This window comes from Musca autumnalis, unplaced genomic scaffold (genome assembly GCF_047663935.1).
Source record: "Musca autumnalis isolate F117 unplaced genomic scaffold, ASM4766393v1 scaffold_3, whole genome shotgun sequence".
Classification (NCBI taxonomy): domain Eukaryota; kingdom Metazoa; phylum Arthropoda; class Insecta; order Diptera; family Muscidae; genus Musca; species Musca autumnalis.
In genome coordinates this window covers 4,748,261-4,775,085 of record NW_027411866.1, presented here as the reverse complement: position 1 = coordinate 4,775,085, position 26,825 = coordinate 4,748,261, and the positions used below count along the sequence as shown (strand labels likewise).

The following is a 26,825-nucleotide window of genomic DNA, read 5'->3' as shown; positions in this document are numbered from 1 at the left end:
CCCTCATTGACAACAAATCGATTTTGTCGCGTTTTAATTTCATTAAACAGAAGAAATTACAAAAGTCAACAGTGCGTATACTTTCTTTTGTAACGTATACGACATTCGGAGTTGTGCGCTGTTTTAGAAACACCTTGTCTTTAGACACAACATTAAGTTAAATATGGAATCGGCGACGCTCATTGTTATGAGAGAATTCTATCCTTGTCACTTCAGGGATATTCGTAGGTTTGTTATAAAGATAACCAATTATACTAAAAGCATTCCCGCCTTACACACTGAATTCCAGGCCTGGCAACAATACATTTTCCTCAACAGTTAATAAAACCCGCCGCAGCAATATTAAAGATACATTTTCTGTACATATTGGCTACACAAAGGATACATTAGAATAAACTCTTATGCGAAAAGCCATATGAAAATCCCGGACAATCAATCAAATCAACACCGGAGTCAAATATCCACGGAGTCTTGGTAATTTCCTAATGAGATCAGAATGGCGTTTTGTTTTATCAGCTGGATTATGTGATCATATAGGGCCTAACCAATCACAATATGTTCGTTTGAACAGAGCAATCGATGAAACACGAACAAAGTAAGATCCTAAATAATAAATTTCAATCATGACACTGTTCTTCCAAATATACAATTCCAACAAGAAGAACATATCAGAAAATGGTTTCTCTACTGATTGCCACAGACCGGTGCCGTTCTATTGTTGCTAATGATGGTCCATAATAAGTTAACAATCAAGTCAGTTTTAAACCAAAAAATCGGCATTTTTAAGTTGTAGACCTAAATCATATCTAATAAATTAATGTTGGTCCACCATATACGGGTATATTCTTGTTCTATGAAAATTTGAAATGAAAAATATTTTCTTTATAATTTTTTTCATTTGACATTTATTTCCTTTATAAAATTTTTCATTTCACATTTTCATAGAAACAGAATTGAGCCCCAGGCCGTATGATTACTGATATTATAATTATAATGGTTATACAAACATCCCAGTAGGAACAAGGGAGACTCCTCTCATATCAACGGGTGCACCCCGATTTATATTAATTCAATGATATGGGACCTACAGTTTATCGCCGAATCCGAACGGCGTGTCCTAAGTCCCCACTTGTAGAGAAGTTTTCCATGGCTGAAATACACAGAAAATGCCGGCAACGTAACTGACGGGTATTTTGCCACCGTTGACAATTTTGACTTTGCCTGGCAGGGGAATCAAAAGTAGCTGCTAGCGTCCAAAAACTACAACGTTGTAGAGGAAATACATTTCTTATTTAAAAAAAAATGTTGTAGGGAATTATTCGTTATAGAGAAGTTCAACTGCATTCCAATTACAAAAACTTTCCGCATTTTTTGTTGTTCGTAATTTAAAAAGCATTATCCTTCAATGATTCAACACATTGTTAAAAGAGCGCTTAGATTAAAGCTGTTTTTGAGAAAGAAATATTCCTAATAAAGCCAATGATTGCAGATCTGAAAATTATTTTAAAAACGTTTGCCCTCACGGAGTTTTGAGCACAACAACTCTGCATTCGTATTTGAAGAGTTTTTGTGTAATAAATTGACAGTCTGCCTATTAAAACTACTCAATTAACATAAAAAAACTATGGTATGCTCTTATGCAGAGAGGGACATATGTCTACCATTAGCTGAAAGTCATTTATAGAAGATTTTAAAATAGCCTATAGTGCAATATTTTTTTACGAAAATTATATGCTTTATATTTGGATCAAATATTTAAAAAAAAAACTTGCATCAAACATCAACTACTAGAATTTACATAGATGTTTCCGTTGGCGAAATTAATTAAAACTTCTTTATTATTTCCATACGCTATATATCATATATAGACGATATATACGGGTTCAAATTACTACGCAACTCGTTTTAAAATGCTAATATATATAAAATCATAAAGCATTTCAATTAATCGAGCTAACATGACTTAAGGAATTTGTATTGAAAAATGAATTCTAGCGAAGTACCACTCAACCACTATGCTACGATCGTTTCGCTGGTGGTTTAAGCCAGCTCATCAATGTAAATGGCCAGAAGACAAAGGCTGATTTTGATAACTTCTATGTATGTATACAACCATTTTTACAAATTTGTAGATATGAAGTATTTTTCTATGTCAAGTCACCCTAGTGTCTTGCCTAGGAATCATTTTCTCAATACATACACATGTACAATCGAAGGGGGGTTTCCTTCCTGAATTGTAATGCCCCCTATTTCTTCAGACAAAATACGGGGTTAGGTTTTTGACAGCAACTACTCAACAACTCAGATAACAAATATGCAAGAAAATCTTGAAAATTTCCTCTAGATGACGTCATAAGCGTTTGAGTTACTTGACCGTGCAAAACTTGAGCATTTCTTAGTCAATAACTTCCTTAGCCTATCCTCAATAATAAAGGAGCTTCCTGTGATTTTTTCTATATATTTGGACTCTGGACAATACATTCTAAAAAGGCGTTTTAATACACACAAAGAAGAGAAGGATAGTAAACTGAAGCGATTCAACATTAAGAACAGATATTATCTGAACCCAACTGGTGCTAAAAATGTACATATTTTTCCTGTAAATTTTACTCTAAGAAACCTAACTTCAAGTTTCCTTAGCTATTGGTTGGATTTTAAAATGCAAAATAAATAAATTTTGAGGCTTTAAAAATATAAATGTGACATTAAAAGTTAACGTTAATTGTACATTAGGGTTATGACTTTTTTATAAACTCAAATCCATGTATCATAGCGTGATGAGTTTCTATATAAGATTACATAAAATCTTAGCTATAAGGTGATTCGGTGAAAAACCTCATCCACAAAATGATTTTAAAACATGATTATATCAAAATTATGGGCAATTCTTTGAAGACGCTGTATTGAAAATAAACTTTAGAGCCACATGAGATAACCAAACTGACATATAAAATAAGTTTCTCACTAATTTTCTTTAATTCTGAGATTCACAAAAATGTGGCGAACGCTTTTTTTTTTAAAAGATATAATTTGTTACCAAAAAAATCAAAAATTTTCAAATCGGTTTGTGTAAAGTGGTTATCCATTCGTGCAACAAAAAATAATTTTTGAGAAAAAAAATTTATTTCACATATGTATTTCTTTTACATAAACATAATTAAAAAAAAACCTATTTTGAAAAAAATTCTGAACTGTCAAAATCAAAATTTCGATTTTAACGAAAAACAAGTAAGAACGGCGTTAAGTTCGGCCGGGCCGAACTTGTTATACCCTCCACCACAAGTTGTATTAAAGTAAAATGGAATAATTAGTTTCCTTTCGCGTGAAGGAGACTTACCCCCTGTTTTTGTAAAAGTTTTTATTCTTCTCACACGAACTGTCAAATTTTGTAGATCGATTTACTCGCCTCAGCGCAAATGTAGAGCTCTGATTTTTAAAAGAGGATTTCTTAACTATATGTGGAACGCGGCTAAGAAAAATTAGGTCCGTATGTAATCTGGGGGCTGAGCTATGGATGTCTAAATTATTACGAATATAGACGAACAAACAAAAAATAGTTACAAAAACAGGGGGTTAATACTAAATTTCAGCAATTTCGGTAAAACAATGTGAGGCACCATTCTATGTGGGCTATTTCAAAACGTCGATCTATACCGACAAATTTCTGACGGAAAGTTTTTAGGCTCAAAGAAGACTAAATACCAAATTTCCTATATTTCGGTAAGAGAATGTGGCTAAAATTTAAAAAAATACCGAAAATCAAGAAGTACGCTTCTATGGGGATATAGGAAGACGTGGTCCTATACTAATAATACTCTTGTGGAATATTTTATAACTCTTGGAAGGCGAAATAACGAATTTCAGCCATTTCGGTTGGATATTGACGTCACAATCTTCAGTATTACGAAAATCGGGAGGTACCGTTCTATGGGGGCTATATCGAAACGTGGACCTATACCGACGAATTTTAGTCAGAAATGGGGCAATATGAAAGCGTGGACCTGCACAGACATATTTCTGGCGAACAGTTTTATATCAAATTGAAGACTAAATACCAAATTTGAGCCATTTTGGTGGAATATTGAAAACACAACCTTCAAAATACGTAAAATCGGGAGGTACCTTTCCATGGGGGCTATATGAAGGCGTGGACCTACACCGACAAATTTAAAGGGGAAATTTGAGTACCCCCATTGAAGTCTAAATACCAAATTTAAGCCATTTCGCTGGAACATTGAGGCCAAAACGTTCAAAATACCGAAAATCGGGAGGTACCGTTCTATGGGGGCTATATGAAGGCATGGACCGATACTGACAAAGTTCTGGGGGAAAGTTTTATACCACCAACGTAGACTAAGCACCAAATTTCAGCCATTTCGGTGTGATAATGAAGCTAAAACCTTCAGAATACCGAAAATCGGGAGGTACCGTTCTATGGGGGCTATATTTAGGTGTGAACCGATACCGACAAAATTCTGGGGGAAAGTTTTATACCCCTAAAGAAGACTACGTACCAAATTTCACCCATTTTGGTAGAATAATGAAGCTAAAACCTTAAAAATACCGAAAATCGGGAGGTACCGTTCTATGGGGGCTACATCACAACGTGGACCGATATATCCCATTTTCAATACCAACCATCCTGCAAGTAATAACAACTTCTGTACCAAATTTTGACTCTTTGTCTTTAAAATTGCGAGCTGTATCTTGATTTCAACAGACAGACGGACAGACGGACATGGTCAAATCGACATAGAATTTTATGCTGATCAAAAAAAATCTGTGTCGCTTAAGGACAATATTTTTATGTACTTAATAAGCTCACCAAAATATATGACGATCGGTCCATTCGTTTTCGAGCTATCGTTAGCACCGACTTCAAAATAAGTCAATAGTTTTTTATTTTTTGAAAGTGATAAGTAGAGGGTAACCCCTTAATGCAAAGAAAGTCCGCACTTAAATTCAATAATCTATTTTATATACCAATCTGCATTTTATACCAATCTGTGCGTAAAATCCAAACAATAACAAAAGAACTCTTATAATAATGGGATTATATCTTATTTTCCAAGTGTTAACTTTAACGGTGCGCCTTAACTAACTTTAAATGGAAGGTGCTTACACCTGGGTAGTTTTTGCGGATTCTGAAACTACAATGTTCATAGAATAAAAAAATCAAAAAAAATCGCCGGAAAAAAAATTAAATAAGTCGCAAAGTTAACATTTTAGGGGTTTTCTAGGTTTTCACTATTTTTCTTGGAAACCGCAAGTCTTATCGTAACAGGACTAAAGAAAATTTTATAGCAGTGAAAATTCTCTACAAGATTGATTTTTATTACTTTTTCCAAGGTTCTACCATTTTTGAGATATAGAAGTTCAAATTGGGACAATGCATTAAGTGTATAGCCTCCTTATAAAACCATGCCATGTACGCGCATCGCCTTAACTAAGTTTAAATGAAAAAAACTTACACCTGGGAAGTTTTTGCAAATTCTGAAACTGCAATGTTCATAGATGAGGGATTTTTAAAAAAACTGCGGTCGAAGTTCACATTTTTAGGTTTATTATAGGTTTTCAGGATTTTGCTTGGAAGCGGCAAGCCGTATCGAAATGGGACTAAAGAAAATGTTCTAGCCGTTTAAATCCTCTACAACATTTTCTTTACCCCCGTTTCGATAGAACTTGCCGTTTCCAAGTAAAAACGTCAAAGTCTAAAAACCCTAAAAATGTGAGCTTTGACCGCGATTTATTAAAATCCCTCCGGCGATTTTGTTCTTGTTTTTCTATTTTTCTAATTTATGAACACTGTAGTTTCAGAATCCGCAAAATCTTCCCAGGTGTAAGCACCTTTCATTTAAAGTTAGTTAAGGCGCACCGTGTTATCTTAAAAAAAAAAAAAACAAAACCAAACAAAAAAGCTTAGAGTGGGAATAAAATGATTACCGATGCGTAACGATGATCATACGCCACCAAAAACTAAATACTTATTAATACGTATACGCTTGTGAGAACTTTGATTCATCATGGTAAAATAAAATTCAAAGCTGTGAAAAATTTGAATGACTCTACAAAATTTCTCTCACATTGTCACACATATTTTGTTTATGTTAATTAAAGTTCTGACAAAGATAGACACTAAGTCAATTGCTTAGTGTTTTTAGCAACGCCTGCATGTGCTGCGATGAGTATAAATTGTTAGTTTGCCTTTAAATACATTTTAGAAGATTTGTGGAAATTATTAAGGACCTCTGCTTAAAGTCTTCCAATAAGAATTCAACCCTCATTTCGCTGATGTTTTCTTGCGTTTGTTTTTATTTTATTTTTTGTTTGGTTTTCAGCTATGCGTACCCAATATAAATAAGTTCTTTTCTACTTTTTTTTGGAAAATAAGAAACACAGCAAGTGTATATGTATACATACAACTGTACATATGTATGTATGTTTTTATCTATGTATTTACAAATTTACAAAGTGTGTATTCTACTTTTACTCTAATGTTAGAGTAATATAGATGGCAACCATAAAGGCAACCAGATTAAATGATGTCTATTTTTCTGTGTGTGTGTCTATCTATCAGCATCTGAGTTATATACATACATATGTATATATCTCCGTATGTATGTCTCTTGGTATGTATTTGTGTCTAGTTTGTTGATGGTTCATTGCACACACAAAGCTATATATATTTATGTGCGTGTTGTTCATCGTTTCGTCGTTCCTTTCGTGTGTTCGTTCATTCATTCTTTGCCTGTCATTTTCTATAGAAATAGAAATAAAAACAACAAATATCTGCACATTACAAGAGATTAGATTTTGCTCCATTTGTTAAGTGGCTTGGACCAGAGTCATTTGTTTTGTTGGTGTGCTTACACACACCCCGAGTGTCATATAAAGTTTGCGTTTTGTTTTTTGTCTTGTCGTTTTTCTATGGATTCTTGTTAGTCTCAGTGATGTTGTTTCTTTTTTTGTTAACCATGGCCACCCAACAACTCCTACTCTTGCTTCCAAGAGATCAGAGAATGATTAGATTTTTTTCTTTGGTAGAGCGTTTGAGATACAAAAGAGTGGGGAGTTTTCCTCTACTTTGTGGAGACCAAAAGAGAGTGTTCGGATATGTGTGTATGTCTCTGTATTCTTTTGTGACTTATTGTAGGTGTCATTGTCACCGCCACCACCATCATCATGAAGAACATTAGGATTTTTTGGTATTGGAAAAATAGTATTGCCGTTACAGATTTTTCGGCCAAAATTAGCAGACATACCAATCAAATTTTAGCGAGGAGGGCCCCTAAAGAGGTCTTTTATTCTATAGAACAACCCTAAACAGGTCTTCTATTCTATAGTAGACCCCTAAAGAGGTCTTCTATTGTATAGAAGACCCCTAAAGACGTCTTCTATTCTAGAGAAGACCCCTAAAGAGGTCTTCCATTCTATAGAAGACACCTAAAGAGGTCCTCTATTCTAAAGAAGACCCCTAAAGAGGTCCTCTATTCTAAAGAAGGCCCCTAAAGAGGTCTTCCATTCTAAAGAAGACCCCTAAAATGGTCTTCTATTCTATAGAAGACCCCTAAAGAGGTCTTCCATTCTATAGAAGACACCTAAAGAGGTCCTCTATTCTAAAGAAGACCCCTAAAGAGGTCCTCTATTCTAAAGAAGGCCCCTAAAGAGGTCTTCCATTCTAAAGAAGACCCCTAAAATGGTCTTCTATTCTATAGAAGACCCCTAAAGAGGTCTTCCATTCTATAGAATACACCTGAAGAGGTCTTCTATTCTGTAGTAGACACCTACAGAGGTCTTCCATTCTAAAGAAGACCCCTAAAGAGGTCTTTTACTCTACAGAAGACCCTTAAAGAGCTCTTCTATTCTACAGAAGACCCTTAAAGAAGTCTTCTATTCTATAGAAGAACCCTAAAGAGGTCTTTTATTCTATAGAAGACCCCTAAAGAGGTCTTCTCTTCTATAGAAGACCCCTAAAGAGGTCATATATTCTATAGAAAACCCCTAAAGAGGTCTTCTATTCTATAGAAGACCCCTAAAGAGGTCTTCTTTTCTATAGAAGACCCCTAAAGAGGTCATCTATTCTAAAGAAGACCCCTAAAGAGGTCCTCTATTCTAAAGAAGAACCCTAAAGAGGTCTTATATTCTATAGAAGACCCCTAAAGAGGTCTATTATTCTATAGAAGACCCCTAAAGAGGTCTTCTACTCTATAGAAGACCCCTAAAGAGGTCCTCTATTCTAAAGAAGACCCCTAAAGAGGTCTTCTATTCTATATAAGACCCCTTAAGAGGTCCTCTATTCTAAAGAAGACCCCTAAAGAGGTCCTCTATTTTAAAGAAGGCCCCTAAAGAGGTCTTCTATTCTATAGAAGACCCCTAAAGAGGTCTTCCATTCTATAGAAAACCCCTAAAGTCGTCTTCTATTCTATAGAAGACCCCTAAAGAGGTCTTCTATTCTTTAGAAGACCCCTAAAGAGGTCTTCTTTTCTATAGAAGACCCCTGAAGAGGTCTTCTATTCTATATCAGACCCCTAAAGAATTCTTCTATTCTATAGAAGACCACTAAAGAGGTCCTCTATTCTAAAGAAGACCCCTAAAGAGGTCCTCTATTCTAAAGAAGAACCCTAAAGAGGTCTTATATTCTATAGAAGACCCCTAAAGAGGTCTATTATTCTATAGAAGACCCCTAAAGAGGTCTTCTACTCTATAGAAGACCCCTAAAGAGGTCCTCTATTCTAAAGAAGACCCCTAAAGAGGTCTTCTATTCTATATAAGACCGCTTAAGAGGTCCTCTATTCTAAAGAAGACCCCTAAAGAGGTCCTCTATTTTAAAGAAGGCCCCTAAAGAGGTCTTCTATTCTATAGAAGACCCCTAAAGAGGTCTTCCATTCTATAGAAAACCCCTAAAGTCGTCTTCTATTCTATAGAAGACCCCTAAAGAGGTCTTCTATTCTTTAGAAGACCCCTAAAGAGGTCTTCTTTTCTATAGAAGACCCCTGAAGAGGTCTTCTATTCTATATCAGACCCCTAAAGAATTCTTCTATTCTATAGAAGACCACTAAAGAGGTCCTCTATTCTAAAGAAGACCCCTAAAGAGGTCTATTATTCTATAGAAGACCCCTAAAGAGGTCTTCTATTCTATAGAAGACCCCTAAAGAGGTCTTCTTTTTTATAGAAGACCCATACACAGCTCTTCTTTTTATAGAAGACCCCTCAAGAGGTCTTCTTTTTTATAGAAGATCCCTAAAGATGTCTTCTATTCTATAGAAGACACACAAAGAGGTCTTCTTTTTTGTAGAAGACCCCTAAAGATGTCTTCTATTCTGTAGAAGGTCTTCAATTCTATAGAAGACCCCTAAAGAGGTCTTCCATTCTATAGAATACACCTGAAGAGGTCTTCTGTTCTGTAGTAAACACCTAAAGAGGTCTTCTATTCTACAGAAGACCCCTAAAGAGGTCTTCTATTCTATAGAAGACCCCTAAAGAGGTCTTCTATTCTATAGAAGACCCCTAAAGAGGTCTTCTATTCTATGGAAGACCTCTAAAGAGGCCTTCTATTCTGTAAAAGACCCTTAAAAAGGTCTTATTTTCTATAGAAGACCCCTGAAGAGATCTTCTATTCTATAGAAGACCCCTAAAGAGGTTTTCCATTCTATAGAATACACCTGAAGAGGTCTTTTATTCTACAGAAGACCCTTAAAGAGGCCTACTATTCTATAGAAGACCCCTAAAGAGGTCTTCTATTCTATAGAAGACCCCTGAAGAGGTCTTCTATTCTGTAGTAGACCCCTAAAGAGGTCTTCTATTCTATAGAAGACTCCTAAAGAGGTCTTCTGTTCTATAGAAGACCCTAAAGAGGTCTTCTATTCTAAAGAAGACCCCTAAAGAGGTCTTCTATTCTATAGAAGACCCCTAAAGAGGTCTTCTATTCTATAGAAGACCCCTAAAGAGGTCTTCTATTCTATAGAAGACCCATAAAGAGGTCTTCTATTCTATAGAAGACCCCTAAAGAGGTCTTCTATTCTATAGAATGCCCCTCTAAAGAGGTCTTCTGTTCTATAGAAGACCCTAAAGAGGTCTTCTATTCTATAGAAGACCCCTAAAAAGGTCTTCTATTCTATAGAAGACCCCTAAAGAGGTCTTCTATCCTATAGAATGCCCCATAAAGAGGACCTAAAGAGGTCTTCTATACTATAGAAGACCCCTAAAGAGGTCCTCTATTCTATAGAAGACCCCTAAAGAGGTCCTCTATTCTATAGAAGACCCCTAAAGAGGTCTTCTATTCTATAGAAGACCCCTGAAGAGGTCTTCTATTCTATAGAAGACCCCTAAAGAGGTCTTCTATTCTATAGAAGACCCCTAAAGAGGTCTTCTATTCTATAGAAGACCCCTAAAGAGGCCTTCTATTCTATAGAAGACCCCTAAAGAGGCCTTTTATTCTATAGAAGGCCCCTAAAGAGGTCTTCTATTCTATAGAAGACCCCTAAAGAGGCCTTCTATTCTATAGAAGACCCCTAAAGAGGTCTTCTATTCTATAGAAGACCCCTAAAGAGGTCTTCTATTCTATGGAAGACCTCTAAAGAGGCCTTCTATTCTGTAAAAGACCCTTAAAAAGGTCTTATTTTCTATAGAAGACCCCTGAAGAGGTCTTCTTTTCTATAGAAGACCCCTGAAGAGGTTTTCTATTCTATATTAGACCCCTAAAGAGGGCTTCTATTCTAAAGAATACACCTTATATTCTATAGAAGACCCCTAAAGAGGTCTTCTATTCTATAGAAGACCCCTAAAGAGGTGTTCTATTCTAAAGCAGACCCTTAGAGAGGTCTTCTATTCTATAGTAGACCCCTAAAGATGTCTTCTATTCTACAGAAGACCCCTAAAGAGGCCTTCCATTCTATAGAAGATCCCCAAAGAGGTCTTCTATTCCATAGAAGACCCCTAAAGAGGTCTTCTATTGTATAGGAGACCCCTAAAGAGGCCTTCTATTCTATAGAAAACCCCTAAAGAGGTCTTATATTCTATTGAAGACCCCTAAAAAGGTCTTCTATTCTATAGAAGACACCTAAAGAGGTCTTCTATTCTATAGAAGACCCATAAAGAGGTCTTCCTTTTTTTATAGAAGACACCTAAAGAGGCTTCTATTCTATAGAAGACCCCTAAAGACGTTTTCCATTAAATAGAAGACCCCTAAAGAGGTTTTCCATTCTATAGAAGACCCCTAAAGAGGTCTTCTATTCTATAGAAGACCCCTTAAGAGGGCTTCTATTCTATGGAAGGCCCCTAATGAGGTCTTCTATTCTATAGAAGACCCCTAAAGAGGTCTTCTATTCTATAGAAGACCCCTAAAGAGGCCTTCTATTCTATAGAAGACCCCTTAAGAGGGCTTCTATTCTATGGAAGGCCCCTAATGAGGTCTTCTATTCTATAGAAGACCCCTAAAGAGGTCTTATATTCTATAGAAGACCCCTTAAGAGGGCTTCTATTCTATGGAAGGCCCCTAATGAGGTCTTCTATTCTATAGAAGACCCCTAAAGAGGTCTTCTATTCTATAGAAGACCCCTTAAGAGGGCTTCTATTCTATGGAAGGCCCCTAATGAGGTCTTCTATTCTATAGAAGACCCCTAAAGAGGTCTTCTATTCTATAGAAGACCCCTAAAGAGGTCTTCTATTCTATAGAAGACCCCTAAAGAGGTCTTCTATTCTATAGAAGACCCCTAAAGAGGTCTTCTATTCTATAGAAGACCCCTAAAGAGGTCTTCTATTCTATAGAAGACCCCTAAAGAGGTCTTCTATTCTATAGAAGACCCCTAAAGAGGTCTTCTATTCTATAGAAGACCCCTAAAGAGGTCTTCTATTCTATAGAAGACCCCTAAAGAGGTCTTCTATTCTATAGAAGATCCCTAAAGAGGCCTTCGATTCTATGGAAGACCACTAACGAAGTCTTCTATTCTATAGAAGACCCTTAAATTATTATTAATTTGTTGGTCTTTTCCCAACATTTTGGTCGTTTTCTAACAACCTTTGCAACAGCAACCCTAAAAGCGTGAGTGTGTAAGATTATGTGGCACTACTGAGTAACTGAATGTGGTGTTAGCTCTGAAGTGTTGGGACACTCTGCGCTTGTTCCCTGGAAAACTTTACTCAGCTACTTTAAATGGTGGCTAGTTTTTTGGTGGGTGGCAGGCAGTTTTGGACTTGGTCGGGTAGGTAGACCACCCATAGTTGTTAGTTGTTCGACTCAGTGAAGCTTATAAAGCGTCACATACTACGGGTGTTTTTGTTTATTCCCGTTTCTTGTGTTCTTTGTAAGCAATTCATGATTTTACACATCGTTTTTTTCTTCTTGATTCTTGCTCTTCTTTTTCACATCTCCTAGGTGCTTTTGTTCACAAACTGTAAATACCATTAATACTTCATGTTGGCTCCATGGAATTGGTGACTCGGGCCAACAACATGAAAAGAACCACCTTTGCCAGGCTAGAGGAAACACTTTTTCTTGTGTTTTTTTTTCTTGCTGCTGCATTCATTTCTTTTTGTATTGAAGGGGGGTTTGTTTAACTTTGTCCTCCCCCACCATCACTTCTAGGCCTTTTTGCCAAGTTTTTTAAACTTTTCCATTTTCTTTTTTGTTGCCGTCCTTGGTCGGTCGGTCGTCTGTGTTTATTTCACACCAACAGTGTGTCAATGCAGCAGGCTGGTGGCACTCAAACCTAACTTCTTATGCTGGCGAGAGAGAGTGTGAGTTTTGAGTGTCAACTGGGGAGTTGCTCCCAAGATTTCCCACATACATACATAGGTATGTATGTATTCCATCCTTTGTAGTTCTTGAAATTTTCCTCTACACCATCATATTCTTGGGCCTGTCTGTCCACCAAAAAACAAAAAAAAACTTTTCCAACAACAATCGTCTCAAGTACATCCATAGTGTGATCTCTGTGTGTACTTTAAGCCACTCCTTCGTTTATGTGTAAGCTAGGCGTCGCGGATTGGTGTCCCTCAGCCAATCGCTTGTGTAAACATTGCTTGCCAGTGACTACTTGCCTGGTGTTTTTATTATGGGGACATATTTTGGATCAAGAGTTGTTGATGAGAGAAGTGGGGAGCACTTTTTTAATGTATGTTGTGCTTTATGCCTCCTATGTGACAAAGTAGATGGCGTCTAGTGTAACATTGTATGTTTTTATTCAATAGCTAAAAACAGCACCAGAGCCAATTGACCAACTAAACATTTTTTTTTGGTTCTACTTGGTTGTTTTTCTAATCACTTTTGGTCTAAAGTGTCCATCCAGTCCAAGTCCGTTGAGAGACAACATATCCGTTAACAACTATATTTGAGACATTGCCAAATAAAAGCATTTTTTATAACTTAATAAAATGTTATCAAGGAACAGAAATTGGCAGCGAAGAATATTAAAGCATTGGCGATATAGATTCCTAACTCATATACATACATTTTGTGGCAATAGATTGTCACAAAGTTGCCTAGCCCTTCCCCTTGTGGGGAAATTTCTATTGAGGGACATTTCGGGACATAGCACCAATCGACTTACTGCTGTCTGCTAAAAGATTGCAGATATTTAAGTTGAATATATCGTGTCGAACCAATTCGGAACATAATAAAATATAAAACAGCTACATATCAACCACGAACTTTTGCGAAATAATGGCCGAAAATACAACTCTGCACTACAGAGGAGTTTAATCACTGCTGAAAATATAATCACCACATTTTCAGCAGGGATTGACAGGAATTGTACCCATAACCTCAAAGATTAAATAAAAGTTTTATTAAGGATTAGATAAAATATGTAAGATAAGGTGGTTTTATAAAAAATATATCATTTCAAAGTGGTTTGGGCGGTAGGTTTTTTATCAAATCACTTTATGTGTACGATTTTATTTACGAGGTTTTATAAAAGTCATCACCCTAATGTACAGTTCGTTTTGACTTAGCTGCAATTATCACACAAATCTTTGATATCTTTTAATAATCGATTCGCTTAGCTGACACAAAATTCGATGTTTCCTTCTTTTGAGAAAGAGAGAGAGAGAGAGACAAGAGAACTAGGAGAGTAAGGTTCATAACTAAACATTGTTTTTATCAAGCTATGGAAGGAGAAAATTTGGTTGTCTTTTTTTGTGGCTGGTAAATACAAATTTTTTTTATGAAAATTAATTTAATTAATTTTCTTCAATACAATTCGTTAACGATTTGGCTTTTAAAGAGCGTTTGTGCAGAAAGCTGAAACAAAATTCAAACTTCTACACTTAAACGGCAGAAAAATCAAATTTCTTCTTGAAAAGATGACAGCTAAAACCAAACTATTGTACCAGCAAAAAAAAAACTTTATATAGGGTCATAATTCTAGAACTAAAATTTTCCCTCATGAATGACGTTGGCACTGAACTGAAGGGGAGAATTAATGAATCTAAGCGAGAGAGAGGTACAGGATTTCTTTGAGATCCCCTATAGTCAGACAACCTAACTTAGAAAATTATTCTTTTTCTAGGATGCCATACTGAGGAAACTTGCTTCCTGAGAAATGATACCCGAACCGGCTCTACAACTCATTTTGGAGAGGTCAGCGTATAGATTATTGTTGCATGCCATTGCTGACACTCCATTGTCTAATTTATTTCTTTTTGGAAATTTTTGATTGAGGGTCATGGTGGAACTACAGTAGTCAGCGATGATTGTTTTATTTCTTTTACATTGTGAGAACATTTCAGAAGGGACAATCCGAAACGTCTCTTTATATGAAAGATAAGCTCTCAATTTTGTCGAAAGCTAAGCAAGGAAATCTTTACCAATATCATGCTAACCATTGTTCCTTTAAAGTCTAGAGAGGAGTTTAGGTAAATCAGAACATTTTTATTGTATGCACCTAACCATGACTTTACCATGTCATAATCCAGAACTTATCGTGTTTCTCTTTCTCTTATCGTGGTGTCACTGCGGAGCTGGCGTGTACCGCATAACACTTACACTTTTGAAAAAAACCCCTTCTAAGAAAAACATGAAGAAGGTTAAGATTTACAAAAAACTTAAAAAAATAGTTACAGGAATCCAGCCCCTCATTATTCCTATTCGATTTTCGTAAAGGTTTTTTTTCACCCATATCGTTTAGACTTCCTTCCGAATTCGAAGCGAAATGTTGGATATAAATTTCAACTCCGAATTTTCCCAATAAATTTCTTCCGATTTCGGAACAATATAGATCCGAAATTATGTCAACTGCTCAATGCAAATAGGATTTTTCACCCATTTCGTTCAGATTTTCTTCTGCATTCGGTGCGAAATGTCGAATATAATTTTTTTTTCTGTATATCCCACATTTTCGTCGATTTCGGAATGATTTCTCTCCGACATTTCATTCCGAAATTATGTCAACCATACAAATGGTAGCGATTTCGTTAGCTGACATTGTTTAGTTGAATTGCGTATGTGGGTGGAGAGTGAGAGAGACATTCATTTGAGAGTACGTGGACGTCATTCTGCGTGTCACGGATCTCAACATATGTAACCGAAAGTAGATTTATTTTTATCTTCAACATAAACTTTTCGGTTTTTTAATTTTAATAAATAAATCAAAAAATCAAGACTTTCGGTACTGTGATCGATCGATTCTTCGTGCTCTATGGATTCCTGCGAGTGCTGACATACATTAGAGTTGGGCAATCTCGTTCAATTGAACGATCCGGATCACTGTTCTCGTTCAAAGACTAATGAGTAACATCATAAAAAAAAACAACGTGTGAACTTAAGTATACATATGCAGTTTTGTCAAAGAAATTACCGGTGTCCATTGAACGAGATAGTGATCCGGATCGTTCAATTGAACGAAATTGCCCAACTCTAACATACATTGTATTTTGCCAGAAGGTTTAGCCAAGGCCGATAAATGTTATACTATTTTTAGGCACACGGGCAAGCTAACTATTAAATATAATTATTCTTCGAGAATCCATGAAAAATGAACTAAAAGACCTATCGAACTACTGAACATAGCATAGAATTAAACGTAAGGGTTTTAGTTATCAACAAGCTTTTTACTAAATTGAGAGAGAAATACTGAACTACACAATATAGCGAATTTAGAAACCAGTTCACTTAATAAAATTGAACTAAATAAAAGTAAATCTAAGAAGCAGGTAAGATAGAAATAATAGACGCTCTATTTTTGATAGACTGTGAAAACAACAGAGCGCTTTCCAAAGCGAAAGGAACTAATGGAAAGACGACATATAAAAGGTCAATATATTTTTTCAAAAGTTAGGGAAAGGAACCATTTCTTTTTCTTTTTTTTTTGGAGAAAAGCTTCTCCAAAAAGCCAGTTCCTTAGTTCTTTTCAGTTCAATCGTTCACTAGCAACCTATTTATGCTCGTTCTCTGAGTTCATTCGTTCTTATCGTTGGTGCTTCTTCTATTTTTCATGAAAACAAAGAGACGAATAACAAATAGGTACGGATCTTCTGTGAGTCGTTAAAAGTCAAAAAGTAAAAAATTGTTATTACAACGATACAGTAAATGTTTTTTATTTAAAAAATAATACAATTGCTTTTAACTTTTTTCTGTTGAACATTTTTTTGAAAGTCCTACAATAATAAAAGAGATAAACAACTCATGTTACATGAACTGCAGGAATTATACAAGCTTGTTGAACTAACTGAAAAAGAAGAGCAAGAAGAATGGGAGCAAAATGAATGATGGAGTAAAAGGAACTAGCTGAACCACATAGTCGTATATAGTACCTATCATTCCTTTTATGGAATAGTTCATTTGAACTAGTTCGTTCCGGAACGACACTCTATTTCTATGTGGGAAATGTATGGGTCAATGTAAGTCTGTAAGTATAGATTAATTTGAAGCATTTCAGTTAAGCGGTTCCAGGAATTTTATGTAAATGCATACATAGATAATTATTGTGGCTGCAATTTTGTGTGTCGAATTTTGAAAGCCGACCCACTTAAAAGATAACTAAATTAAATCACCAGAATATAAGAATACCATCGCCGCGTTCCCCTAATTCTTTAAAATGTCCTTTTTTATAGCCGATCCCCAACGGGGACGCCTGTACGATACCATTAAGCGAGGGGGTGCCTCTGCCATTCACCAAAAAAAAGTGCCATGAAACAAATATGTAAGTAGCCAAAGCAAACAAGTTGGGATGAGTACGGAGTGAGTGGACTAAGGTATTAGGCTGAGAATGTTATTAGAGAGGGGGCTATCAGATAGATATCAGTTTTTCTTTATAATGCTTAGAGATCCTTATAATGCTTAGGGATTAGTCAGAGCGAAATGCTACATCAATGCTAGGTCAATATTTCATTAAGCTCTCTATTTTTTAAACATCCAGACTACATAGAAGAATTGATACGTGTTTAGCACCCATTCCTGTGGTATTGTAAGCCATTTATTTTTGTAAATCATTTCCATCAATGAGTGATAAGGGATAGTAGTCGACCAAAGCTTCTCGCGGTGGTGCTGTAGACGGTGTTTTGTGAATGAAAAATAAAAACAAAAACCATGTCTCATGAAAAGTTCCGAAGATATATTATCCAGGGCAACATGGAACAGTCTAAGACTTTCTGTTGTTACTCAGCAAAAATACTCATTACATAACCCTTCACGACTACTTATTTAACTACTTCTATAAGTAGTCAGAAAATAACTACACATTTCGCGCGACATGCCCTTGTTAAAATAGTGGGTTAGTAGGGGGTTTTGTAATGAGTATTTTTGCTGGGTATATAGAAACCGCTGAGATCTTCCGATACTATATAACAAATATCCATACTTTTCTGCACGAAGAATTGCGTCTTATCTGATTTCATCGTATGTTCCTTTTTTGTTTCATTTGAATCTTAAGATCTATTTACAGGCAATGATATGAATCAATGGGTAGGCAAGCCCACTTTCCATACTGAATGCCCGGGTTCGTTTCCCTGGCCAGATAATACCACATTTTTCATCGGTGTCAAAACATCCTCAACGTGATGTGGGCAACATTTCCTGAGTTTTTCGGGCACATAAGACTTCTCTACAACTGTCGGTGTTGGACATGCTGTACGGACTCGTCTATAAAGAGGAGGTCCCATATCTTTGAGCTGCAAGTAAATAATACGCTGATGGGAACTCCAAACTCACGATTTTGTGCAAATCCTATGAGGCTTCATCCACATAATACGTCTTCTTTTAGAATTTTTGTTGTTGAAAAATTTTGCATAGTTTTGTGATAAATGGCATAGTTTTGTAAAAGCGTTTTGCGATGCCAACGATAACTGGAAAACAAATGGGCCGATATTCATATATTGTCTGTTAAAATTGTTATACCCTATAACCCTATAAGTTGGTTTTGACCAAAAAGTTTGTAACGCATCGAAATAATGGTCGTAGACCCATACATACATATATATACCAAAATGAATGTCTCGACGAGCCGAGTCGATCTGGCTCTGTGTCTGTCCGTCTGTCAATCTAATCACGCTACAGTTCGCAATTTTAATCGGATCGTCGCCAAATTAGCGTCCTGGAGGAGAAGAAGCCTATTGATTTTGGTAATGGTCGTATAATATTCAGGGGTCGGAATGGGCAAAAAACTTATCTGGAGTAAAAGTCAACGTTTTATTTCAAATCGAATATCTCTGCATCTATAAGGGGTATATCAAAAGCAAAACCTGCTAATGAAAATAGAAAATATGAAAATATAACGTAGGTTGTCGTAGGTGGTCAAACAACGAAGATATCGCAATAGCCGCTAATAGAACCCAACTTTTCATTTTTGCGACTCTAATAATGACGAATATCACAGCTTTGGTTTTGGACCTTCCAAAAACAAAGCCTGACTATGAAAGTAGAAAATCCCATCTTTACAATGATGCAAAGTAGGTTGGAGTAGGTTGCCAAATAACGGAGATATCGCAATAGTAGGTAATACACCCCATTCTTCCATTTTTTTTTGTAATCACGCTACAGGTCGCAATTTTGATCGGACCGTAACGAAATGTTAGGGGTTAATGGGGGTCCTACGTTTTATTTCAAAACGAATATCTCTGCATCTATAAGGGGTATATCAAAAGCAAAACCTAATGAAATTAGAAAATATGACCTTTGCAACGATGTAATGTAGGTTGTCGCAGGTGGTCAAACAACGAAGATATCGCAATAACCGCTAATAGAACACAACTTTTCATTTTTGCTATTTTAATAATAATGACGAATATCACAGCTTTGGTTGGGGACCTTCCACAAGCAAAGTCTGACTATGAAAGTAGAAAATCCCATTTTTATAATGATGTAAAGCAGGTTGGCGTAGGTGACCAAATAACGGAGATATCGCAATAATCGGAAATATATCCCATTTTTTATTTTTTTGTAATCACGCTACAAGTCGCAATTTTTATTGGATCGTCACGAAATGTTGGGTGTTAATGGGGGTCCCACAGAGGAAAAACCCTGTTGATTTTGGTAATGGTCGGATATCATTCAGGGGTCGGAATGTGAAAAAAATTATTTGGAGAAAAGGCCAACGTTTTATTTAAAGTGAATATCTCTCTTCTGTATGTGGTATATCGAAAGCAAAACCTGGCAAGGAAAGGAATCAACGATGTGAAGTAGGTTGTCATAGGTGGTCAAACAAGAGAGATATCACAATAGTCGGTAATGCTACACTACAGATCGGAATTTTGATCGGATCCTCACGAAATTTTGGGGGTTGATGGGGGCCTCACAGAGAAAGAAGCCTATTGATGGTTGGCGTACATCCCACTTTTCCATTTTTTATTTGAGTTGTATTGACGATGCACTTAAATGCGTTTCAACAATATTGAAGATAATGAAGACATACAGAGCAAAGGTGCTAAGCTATCCCAATTTTATTATTTTTTCAGTTTTACCAGTCAAAATCTTATGCACAGGAGTAGTGGTGTAGGGTATCACATAGTCGGCCCCGACCCGACTATAGCCTTGGTTGACTTGTTTGAACTGTCAAAATCAACATTTTGATTTTACCGAAAATTTTGACCAAAAATCGGGCAAAAAATTCATTCATGCATTTTGTTCTGCAAACATACCAGAAGGGATAAGGGAGACTTCTCTCATATCAATCAGTCCACCCTGATTCCTATTAGCTCAATGATACAAGAGCTACTGTTTATCGCGTGTCTCACGACACCATTTGTAGAGAAGTTTTGCATGGCTGAAATACTCAGGAAATGTCGCCAACATTACTGAGGGGTATTTTGCCACTGTTGAAAATTTGATGTTACCTGGCCTGGGAATTGAACCGCAGAACTTCCGAGTGCAAGTCGGGTGTGCATACCATTTCACGACGGTGCCACCCATTTAATAAGCTCACTAAAATATATGAAGATCGGTCCAATCGTTTTCGAGATATCGTTGTCAAAAATGCCATTTCGGGAAAAACGCATTTTACGTTGCGCCTCTACACACAAAACAGAACGAGTTCTTAACTTTGAAAGGTCGTATGTCGGCCAGTTTTGCTCCGATCGACATGTCTCGCTTAAAGACAAGCTTTTTTTATACCCTCCACCATAGGATGGGGGTATATTAAGTTTGTCACTACGTTTGTAACTACTCGAAATAATCATTGTAGACCCCACAAAGTATATATATTCTTGATCAGCGTGCAATTCTACATCGATATAGCCATGTCCGTCCGTCTGTCCGTCAGTGGAAATCACTCTAGCGTGCGAACGGATTGACGTAGGTTGATGAAATTTTGGGAAAATATGTTATATTTACGTAGGACTTTTGGTATTGAAAGTGGGCTATGTAGGTCCACGCTTTCGTATAGTCCCCATACAAAATGACGCGCGACGCGTCGTCGTTTTAAGGAATTTTTAAGATATTTGGCCCATTTTATCACCGAATTGGTTGTAATTTAGTACTTTGTGTCTCCAGAGGCCAAAAAATATTCCTACCAAAGTTGGGTTATATAGGTCTACGTTTTGGTATAGCCCCCATATAAGGCCCCATATAAAGTACGCGTCATTTTAGTATATTTTGAATGTATTAGACCCATTTGACCACAGAATTGGTTGTAATTTGGTATTTTGTGTCTTCAGAGGCCAGAAAACATTCCTACCAAAGTTGGGTTATATAGGTCCACGTTTTGGTATAGCCCCCACATAAGGCCCCTTATAAAGTACGCGTCATTTATTAGACCCACTTAACCAAAGAATCGGTTGTAACTTTGTATTTTGTGTTTCCAGAGGCTAAGAAACATTTCTACCATAAAATGTTTATATAGGTCCACTTGTTGATATAGCCCCCATAATACAATATCTCCCGATTTTCGATATTTTGAACGTTTTAGCCTCATTATCACACCGAGATGGCTGAAATTTGGTATTTAGTCTTCTTTAGGCGTATAAAACTTTCCTGCAGAAATTTGTAGGTATAGGTCCACGCCATCATATAGCCCCCATAGAACGGTACCTTCCGAATTTTGGTATTTTGAAGGTTGTGGCAACATTAATCCACCGAAATGGCTGAAATTTTTGGTGGAGGGTATAAAAAGTTCGGCCCGACCGAACTTAACGCTTTTCTTACTTGTTTTGTATTTAAAAAGATTAATTGCTGGCAATTTGGCTTCGATCGACATGAAAATTTGTGTACTTCAAAATAAGTCAACATAATTTATTTTCTTTTTTGTTTTGCCGTATTAAGGCGAAGTTTATTTGAATTACTTCTCTTTTATGGTACGTTTCACAAGTGGTTAAGACCGATCATCAGGCATATTAGAATGTTATTTAAGTGGGTGGACGAAGGCTAAGCTTGGAAACTAGCATTTATACCACAAATCATTTGAAAATTGTATATTCGAATTATTAATTTATTTTAATGTCAGTTATTTAATTCCAAACTTTTCCTATAGTCCGACTTGGCAGGCAACCCTATTTTCAATGCTTTATTACAAATACTATGGCAGCCTTTTTCCACCTTTATTTGTATTTGTCCTTTTGTATCAGAAGATTTAATCATCAATATTTGATTTGATCATCAATATTTTTTTCGATTAGTAGGGTTAACGCCTTTAAGCAATATATGCAAGAAAATGTGTGAAAAATCGAACTCAAATAAATTATATGCGTTCCAGACTCAAAATAGAAACTTGTCCCTAAATCATAATTTGACAAAAAATATAAAATATTTTGCAACAGGAATTTAATCCAAAACCAGTAAGGAAAGTATCAAAGTCGGGCGGGGCCAACTATATGATACCCTACACCACAGTGAACAGGTAAAATAAATATGGGAGATAAATCCAAATGTGAACAGATTACGATATAATTTGGCACATATATTTCTAGACCAAACACCTTCACACATTCCAAATTTCATCAAAATTAGACATACATAGCGTCTTTGGTGCATCAAATACCTTAAATCGGGAGAAAATATATATGGGAGCTATATCCAAATCCGCCAAAACCCGTCACACATTCCAAATTTCATTGAGATCGGACATATACAACGTCTTTCGTGCACCAAATACCAAAAATTGGCCGAAAATTTATATGGGAGCTACATATATTCAAATCTGAACCGATTTTGATATAATTTGGCACATTTAACTATAGACCTAATTCCGTAACACATTCTAAATTTCATCAAAATTGGACAGATACAGCGTGTTTGGTGCATCAAATACTTCAAATCGGCCGAAAATATATGTATATGGGAGCTATATCCATATCTGAACCGATTTTCACCCAATCTTCCCCAATTTTCAGCCAAATCGAACAATAAATGCGACCTGTACGGACATGCATAAATCGACTCAGAAAGTGATTCTATGCATAACGCTAGAAGGAACTATGGGTCTATCTCTTTTCCTTATGTATGTTACATACAAATGCACTGACACATAATACCGCTTACCACAGGGTGGTGTAGGGTATAAACAATAAATTCGCATAATCGGAATGTAAAACTGATTTTTTTTTTTTTTTTTTTTTTGGAATATTTTTTGATATTAACAAAAATCCGTCTTAATGTGTGAGTTAGCGAGCTAATAAGGAAAGGAAATACAACTGAAATAATATGTGATAGATTCTACAAAAACCTTAAAACCTAGAAATATAATCTGATCAGAACCAAGAGGTACAAGAGACCAAGACCTGTTTCAATCAATAATGTTGTCGATATAAGAATTAGTTCACCTTCCTTCTGTGTCAAAACATTTTTATAAACCCTCAAACCCATAATTCCCTTACATATTCATTTAGTTCTGCAGTTCTTTCCAACTATTTCCAAGCCTTACCATACCATCTTTCACACTGTGAATACATTTACCGTACAACAACAAATCAGCAGCAACTATGAAATCCTTTGCAGGGAGCAAATCAGAAAATATGGTAAATTTCCAATTTGATTTTATGTGACAAGGGTCCAATTAAGTCATCAAAACGCCGAACAACGACAAGCTGTAAAAGGAAGTCAGGCTTTCTTCGGTCACATTCTTTCATTCTGGTAAGTGAAGTCCGCAGTACATCCATCCATCCATCATACAACAAATCAAACACTCACACGCACTGGTAAACACATTCTCAACACATTCACAATTCAAATGGATAACGACGACAACAACAATAATAATAATAATAATAGCAACACCAATCATTTAACAGTTAAACAAATGCTTATGACAGTCGTAATGACATTGCGGCATAGCGCGTTAAACTTAACATGACATTTCGCACTGTTGTAAAAATACAGCAACAACAACAAATGTATGTGGAATAAATGCGCGACGGCCAACCAACCGACCGACGACCACTTACTTTGCAGAGACTTCACTCTTAATTAACAGCAACGTCCGGAGATTAAGATTATTTTTTTTGTAGTTGTTGTGATTTGACAAGATTAATTGCTGGCAATTTAAAATAAAATTATGGTTTTTATTTCATTGGATTGGATTCTATATCGAATTGAGATTTGACAACACTTTTGTAAATAATTTGTATTGCTTTCAATAATTTTTCACATTTGTTTTTTTTTTTTTTTTTTTGTTAATTATTTTTTATGATTTTTTTTTTTTTTTTGAAAAGCAGTTGAATATTTCCATACGTCTTTTGAACGGATGTATGTTTTAGTCGTTTTGTTTTAATATTTCCAAGTGACAACGCGACGGCAAAATCACACGCGAGCGATAAGCTTAGGCTTACTTTTGTAGATTGTCGCCGACAAGTTTTGGTGTAGACGTCAAACGACAACAGAAAGGCAAACAAATACCACAAAATCTCTGGCCAAAGGAATTGAACTTAGAATATCTCGCACTGCACACCAAAAAAAAAAAAAAAAAAGCAACAGAAATAAAAACAAAAACAACAGAAACAAAACCGAAACGACAGGCACACATACACTCTAGTTAGTCACTGCTCAAAACATGCCTCAGACACAAGACCGGGAGGGTAGCTGGCGATGATGAGGAGGACCCATGAACTGGTGTGGGTATGAATGGTGTGTGTATGTGCCTTAGCTATAGCTACTATGATGCGATGATGTGCGGTTATGGGGCAGTTTCACAATAAAATCGGCGTCATCGACAGTTGAATGTTTCTCGTTGTTGCTGTTGTTGGTGGATTCACCCGCTTCTGGGACCTCTCACAAATCAGTTCGAAAACGCGCGACATTTGCATTAACAGTGACACCACACACAAAGTTTATAATTCCACCTTCAGCCGTCAGTTCGAACGATGCCGCCGTTGACGTTTGTTGTTGCTGTTGTTATTAAAGTTTATGTTGGCTTTCGTATGTTGGTGTGTGGAATTTGAGTGATGATGACGATGGCGGCGGTGGTGGTGGTGGTGGTGTGGTGCGGCATGACACAAAACGGACGGCTTCACAGAGCAAAGACACAGATTCAATTCTTTTGCTTCTTCTACTTCGTTTTCCTTTCCACGTTGTCGTCGTCAGTCGTACTTGCACTAAATATGGCGTCGTCGTCAACGCTGCCGTTGGTCACACTCTACCTTTGCGCATTCTACTCACAAGAAATATTCGACTCTACGTAAACGGAAAATGAAAACAAAAGCAAAGGAGCCAGCCAAGCCAACAAGCATGTCTAAGATACACGATACGATACTGATACATGGCCAAAATGAAAACAATAGCGCGACACAACGTGAATAATGTTTACAGTGGCGTTGACGGTACGATAAGATGCGTCAAGTAGACATTTTCGGCAAAGCGACGGTGGCACCACCAACAATGGAGGTATGGAGGTGCTTGTGGGACAATATTGGAATCTGCTCCTACAACAACAACATACTATTCCATTTTTTATTATTTTCAAATAAATCAAATAAAAGCCACCAACATTGCTTTGTTTTGTCCATCCAACAAAATGTGGCCAATACTCGCCAGCAAAGAACAATAACAACAATAATAAATATTTGCACAAAACACTCGCATCATAATTAACAACAACAACAACAAAATCCAAATCCTAGTAAAGATAAGAAAAGAGCCACGCACACACACACACAGTTTATACGAATTGTCCTTATCTTGGCATTTCAATAATTCCAATTGGAAAAATTTATTCAGCAAATTATCTGCTTAACATCTTGCAATGGGAATCCTCCAACATAACAAACTCACTTCATAAAAGAGAGAGTGAGTTAGTGAGTGAGTGATTATGCTGCATTCCAATGTGTGGCTGTGTGAGTGAGGCTCTCAATTACTCACTCACTCACATCCATAACTCTCTTTTCTTTTCCAATGACTCCAAAAGCTAGAGTTATTTTTGAGTCTTTGTTAGGAGTTGTGTGATAAAGGAATCTTTTTATATTAAGGTGGGAAAAATATAATTAGGATCAGTTTTAAATTAAAAAATTTAACGGGGGCCTTAGTCCCGATTTAAAATATTTTTTAATTTAATTTACATTTTTTTCCATTACTTTAAAAAAAATGTAAACTCTTCGTGTTCTCTTTTGCTCATTTGCAGACTGTCAAGCCGTGTAGCCATGTTGATTTCCCCTTCACTCACTGCTCAGAGCTCGTGGTGAATAGCTTAAAACAAGAGTTAACTGTGTAACTACTCTCTACCACCAGATCCCAAAAAATAAAACAACAAATCCGACGCAATTTATTTTTATTCGGAAGGCAGGGAGAGAACAACTTCATCAGGAAATTAGGAAAAATATAAGAAATTAAATTTCGCAAAAAAAATAAGAAAAATTAAAATTATGGCTTGATGAAAGAAGAATACAAGAAATAAATAATTAAAAATATAAATATAATAATATAAAAATATAAATATAATATAAAATATAAAAAAAAAACTATAACTGAATTTCTCATAATTTTCAAAAATATAATGTTTTTTTTTTTGTTTTGTTCAATATTTATTTTGAAAATTGTTAGAAATTCAATTATAGTTTTTTTTGTGGGGTTTGTCAGACTTAAACCACTATAAATTAGCCGATTCTAAAAACTAATAACTTGTTCGAAAGTTATTATTCACCCCTTTAAAAGGAATAAGAATCAATAGAAATCCGTTGTGAAAAAAGAAGATATGTCCGTTTAAATTTGAAAGTGAAATAAACCCAGATTTTCACTACTTTTACCGTTATAAAAAAAATAAAACGAAGTGATACAAACGAACTTAAGGTATTGTCGTTGTCCATGGATCCCAACTCGATATAATTTTGCATCAGAACCCTTGAATATTTTTCTGGTCAACTGCCTGTGTAGCACAGTGCCATTTATCGACATTTTTCGAAAAGTTTGCACCTTCTCAAGGCCAAAACTGCCTGAAGGAACATTCCAATACTTTTGCGATGTATTAGAGAGTTGG

At 36.1% G+C, this 26,825-nt stretch overlaps 1 protein-coding gene across 16 annotated transcripts in view; it reads right to left on the bottom strand.

Annotated features, from left to right (window-relative positions):
* bi (T-box transcription factor bifid) overlaps window positions 1-26,070 on the bottom strand; it is a 208,954-nt gene extending 182,884 nt beyond the window's left edge. For 12 of the 16 annotated variants that reach the window (XM_073979495.1, XM_073979499.1, XM_073979503.1 and 9 more), the window contains exon 1: window positions 23,806-26,070. The gene's annotated coding sequence lies outside the window, so the exon portion shown is untranslated. The remainder of the gene's footprint in view (window positions 1-23,805) is intronic. The other 4 variants (XM_073979509.1, XM_073979511.1, XM_073979510.1 and 1 more) reach the window with 4 other exon arrangements.
* Window positions 26,071-26,825: the final 755 nt, after the last annotated feature.